Source organism: Henckelia pumila, chromosome 3 (genome assembly GCF_033568475.1).
Source record: "Henckelia pumila isolate YLH828 chromosome 3, ASM3356847v2, whole genome shotgun sequence".
NCBI classification, from domain to species: Eukaryota; Viridiplantae; Streptophyta; class Magnoliopsida; order Lamiales; family Gesneriaceae; genus Henckelia; species Henckelia pumila.
In genome coordinates this window covers 73,731,447-73,736,402 of record NC_133122.1, presented here as the reverse complement: position 1 = coordinate 73,736,402, position 4,956 = coordinate 73,731,447, and the positions used below count along the sequence as shown (strand labels likewise).

The following is a 4,956-nucleotide window of genomic DNA, read 5'->3' as shown; positions in this document are numbered from 1 at the left end:
ACAACTCTCGATGTACCAATGGTTGTTGATTCGATCGGGATTTATGGATGAAGGGACCGTACTGTACGCTAACCAAAATCTACTGGTTCTTGCAGGCACCATCAGTAATACCTAGGGAATCATGGGGCGATGTTGCTAGGCGCTCTTACCATGATTCGATGGGTAAGTCGGAAATTATTGTTCCGAGTCACAAGGAGTTGTGAGCCCACGGCTAGCTGTATTCCTGAACCATTGAGGGTTACACAAGTAATGAATTACTAAAACCCCGTAGAGATAGTTAAATTTAAATAGTTAAATTTAATGAAAGAGAAGTTGGACTTCTTAACTAAAGGGAGTGGGATTTCCTAAAATGACATAGGGATGGACATTTTTGGAAATCACTGAATTCGGATTCAGAAAAATTATCTTGACTCTAAAAGATGCAAAAATGGTTTCTGTGCACATTGATGAAATCAGTTTATCAATCGGAGTCACGATGAATTTTATATTAATTTCTAGAACAACGGGCTTGCCTTGTTGGGCTTAAGTTATGGATTGTGGGCTTTAAGGAGTTAGAGACCTAATGCAATTATAACTTAATCTAGTCTAGAAATTATCTATAAATATATGTACTGTGTTCGAAAATTATACAAGCTTTCAGTCTAGAAATTTTCGAAAATCAGTCTATATTATTCAAAAGGTTTTTTCGAAAATTCCTCTGTCCCTTTTGAGAAAATTCGGACTGTGATTTTTGTGAAAAAATACAATTCGAATTAACAGATCAAATCTGTTTATTCTCTACGTAAAACTTCAGATTGATTTCTAGTGCAGTCAATCAGAGGGTTTCTGTTTTTCGTTCGTGGACCTAATTCCGGTGATTGATCGTGACGCCATCGGTTCCCGGGATTTACAAGAAGAGCAGATTAAGTTCTGTTGGTGTCCATAATCTCGCTTCGAGATTTTAAGGTAAAATATTTAATTGTGATTATTTGTTTTACTTACACATATTTAATCGTACAAGTTTTGATACCCTTGATATGGAATCGTTCCATATAATAAAATAAAATTTTTAAACTTCCGCTGTACCGGATATCAATTCTTGATTGATCTGAACACGTTATCCAACAGATCGGAGGCTCCGATCGTTGTCTATAAATAGAAGGCCGAGAATTCATTTTCAATTGTCAATTCCGGATTTTCTCTCTACTCTAGTCGTATTCATGCAGTGATTCCTCTTAGTATTACTTGATTCCATAGATTTCCTTCCGGATGTTCGCAACTCTAGAGGCTGGGAAATATTTTTCCAGAAAGATTATTTTCATCTCTGTCCAAGTTGTGATAGAACCAGAGGGCAAGTAATATAGCCAATCATTAGCAGCACTTTTCAAAGAGAAAGGAAAGGCCCTCAGCTGAATCTGCTCCTCTGTCACTCCATGGGGTTTCATACTCGTGCAAACCACGTGGAATTCCATCAAGTGTTTATTCGGGTCCTCACCTGCAAGACCATGAAAAGCAGGTAATAAGTGAATCAATCCAGATTTAAGCTCAAAAGTAGCATTATTTTCTAATGTAGGAAAAGTAATGCATAAAGGTTGTTGATTGAGATCAAGAGTGCCCAATTGTCTAAGACTCAGATTCACATTAGCAATCATCTCTTCTTCTGGGAATGCAGCTCGAGCAGCTTCCTCTTGTTGTTGCCTACGAAGTTCTCTCCTTTGCCTGTGCAAAGTCCTTTCGATCTACGGGTCATAGAAAAAGTCTTCGTCAGCAAAATCACCTGAAAGCATGAACGAGAGAGAAATAGAAACAAAGAAAAGATAGGAGAGTGAGATTAAACAAACCAAAACAAAAAGAAAAAGAACACAATAAATTAAACACCGTTCCCCGGCAACGGCGCCAAAATTTGGCAGCGCTAAGTCGCATCACGCCCAAATTACCCAACTCAATCAGATAACCACGATAATGTAGTAGTGTGAGTAGGGATCGTTCCCACGAGAAAAGTTAAATTTAATGTGTTCTAAATAAACTAAATGGGGTTTTTGAGTTTTGGAACTTAACTACTGAAATTTCAAACGAATAAAATTAAATATTATCACTATCATGCAAGATTGAGAATTAACCTGGAGAAATCAATAAGAGACAAGCCTTGGTATCGGTTGACTACACCCTTGATATTCATTCATTCAATCATCGATTCCCTAAAAATAATTAATCCTATCGAATATTCATCATTGAAAATCAAATTCTTGTTTCACCTTAAGCTTAGTTAATTAGACACCAGCGTTCTAAATTAACCCTTACTAATAAATTAACCCGGATTCCAGTGATCTAGATTTAAATTTAAGGTATCATTTAAATGAGTAAAACTGACGAATCTAGACAACACAAACACCAACGGTTGTATTTAGCCTAGTCAATAGTTGTTCCTACGAATTAATAAATTCAACAGTAGAAAATATCACACGTAGTTGCTTCGCAAATTAGTTGATTCAAAAAATTATGGATTTGAATTCTTATTTAGCTATAGTTTGCATAACAAAATCCTAAGATGGCCAATCCTAAAATCTCGCATACAAACATGAAATAAAACAGATCAACTATCGATACTCAATAAGAATTAAACACTGAAAATAAAATCTCATGAATAAATTATATCAAGGTTTCATCTCCCTCAACCAAGTATAAAAGTTTAGCTAAAACGATTAATCAAAAACTCAAGAAAAATTCAAAAGAAAAGAAGAAAACTTGAGAGAGAATTGTAAGAACAAAACCTAGCCGCCTTAGAGATTGTAAAAGTCTGATAATTATCCCTAAAAAACAGAATAAAAGCCTAATAAAAACTAGAGTCCAAAATAAAAGAGTTTCCAAAATTACAAAAATTTTCCCAAACAAACTAGCGCGCTCGATCCTATGAGTTGGCCGGATCGAGCGCATGAAAAGTTGCGAACCTGCTGTTTTGAATTTCTTCGGCCGCGCTCGATCGCGTGAGTTCCTTGGATCGAGCTCATGAAAAATGCATTGCCTACTGCCTTGATTCTTCAGAAGTCGCGCTCGATCCTATGAGTACGCAGGATAGAGCGCATGAAACTTTGCCAACATTCTTCCTTACTTCTTCTTGTGTCGCGCTCGATCCTCTAAGTACGTCTGATCGAGCGCATGCAAAAATCCGATTTCTTCTTAAAACTTGATACTTCCTACACATTAAACCCGGGAGTATGTTATGTAGCTAAATGCATTCATAAAACAAAACTAAGATAAAACATGAACAAAGACAAATAAATGAATGCAAACTACTAACAAAATAACATTAAAATATGCAAACAAAACACGACTATCAGGCACTTAGGACGTATCCTGAGCAATCTACTTGCAACACTTATAACTTACCCAATTCTTAGTAAAAACGACTTCCGCTTGAAAACACAGTTCTCATGCCCTCTATACTTAACTAAAAGGTCATCCTCAAAGTACCATTCTTATCCAATAATTTCTGGCAATAAAGTTCTCGGACAGCATCACTTAACAACTAAAACCCTGCACCTTAACATTCAATATCCTAGAACTCTACCGAAACTTAACCGAATTAGTTCCCACTTGAAACGGCATTTTCCTAGCATCCTAAGCTATTCACAAACCCGAGCCCTTAACCAAAACATAAGAATAACACCGGCATAAACCACCATTCCCGGACAGCCCCCAACACATGGCAAATTCTGCACAAAAGTTCATCTCCCTTCTCCAAAGCTTAACCATGGAACACCCATTTTCCCAAGCCTTACTTAAGACATAGACCACTTCCTAGTCCCGCACCACCCTTAAGACCGACTCCATTCACCAGCCAACAACCCATCCCGAGAAACAGTCCATTGCCCTGAATCCGACCTCCTATTTCAACATCCAAGTCGACTGAGCTATGTCACCATTTTGCAAGCCATTTTCAACACATCCTAAGAACTACCATATGAGCTACATCTCAACCATGGCAGCCTCTAAATCACTAATCCAAGACCACACAAAACTCGAATCAAATAAGCCCAATGACAATGAAGATTCAAAACAGAGGCAGATGCAAACAATAATAAAAAACTTCTAATGCACACCTGTCCAACACAAGATAAACAACATAAATCGATCATAAACACGTACGAAACCCCAAATGGAGTCTGAAATTTTCAAACGGCTAACAAAACAGAGAACAGAAGCTCAAACAAGCCATCGCATACTCAGAAAAATCGAGCAAGCTTCCTAAATTACAGAAATTTTAAATGCAAACAAGAAAAACAAGCACACAACGTAATAATCTTACTTGCTGGCCAAAAAAACCCATAAATCTTGCCTCACGCTCAAAAATCAGAAATGGGGGAAACTCGGCTGAGCGGTGGTCGAAACTAAGAAGAGCCAGAATCAACTCGAACAGCAAGCTCAGGAGGAGACCATGTCGGAAAATGGAGCTGCTGCGGCGGCCGAAGGGAGAAGGAGAAGGATGAGAGTGCCGATCGCGAGAGGAAATGGAGAAGAAAAATGATAGGGCCTCGTCTGATGCTTGGAGAAGAGGGGAGATACAAATGGGTCAAGATTGGGCTGTGGGAACTCCTAAAATGGGCCGAGCAACACATATATTTAAGTGTGTGTAGGTAAATATTATATAATATGCAGTATTTATATGGTGCGAGTAAAAGTGTCCATCCTAAATTCCCGCAAATACTCAAATTGAAAAATCCAAGAATTAAAAACTTTAAATATTCTGATGTCACGACAACAAATAAAATATTTAAATAACAAGCAGAGCGATTAAAATAATTTAAACAAACTAAACTAACGTTTAAAAGTAATTTAAATAAACACACAAGCAGCACTAAAACTTTTAAAATGATTTGGATAATTAAAAATGATTTAAATAAATAATCTAGGCATTTAAAATAATTTAAAATAACTAACCGCTAAACTTAAACTATTTAAAATGAATAAGTTGGACAC

The 4,956-nt window shown here is 37.0% G+C and overlaps 1 long non-coding RNA gene across 2 annotated transcripts; it reads right to left on the bottom strand.

Moving 5' to 3' along the window:
* Positions 1–1,383: 1,383 nt before the first annotated feature.
* LOC140886069 (uncharacterized) lies at positions 1,384–4,495 on the bottom strand. 2 transcript variants are annotated; one of them, XR_012151408.1, is made up of 4 exons: positions 4,286–4,495; positions 2,928–3,173; positions 1,620–1,756; positions 1,384–1,474 (listed from the first exon to the last, which is right to left on the bottom strand). It is a non-coding gene; the product is annotated as an uncharacterized lncRNA (long non-coding RNA). The 2 variants fall into 2 exon arrangements; XR_012151407.1 differs by lacking the exon at positions 1,384–1,474 and having other exon boundaries at positions 1,476–1,756.
* Positions 4,496–4,956: the final 461 nt, after the last annotated feature.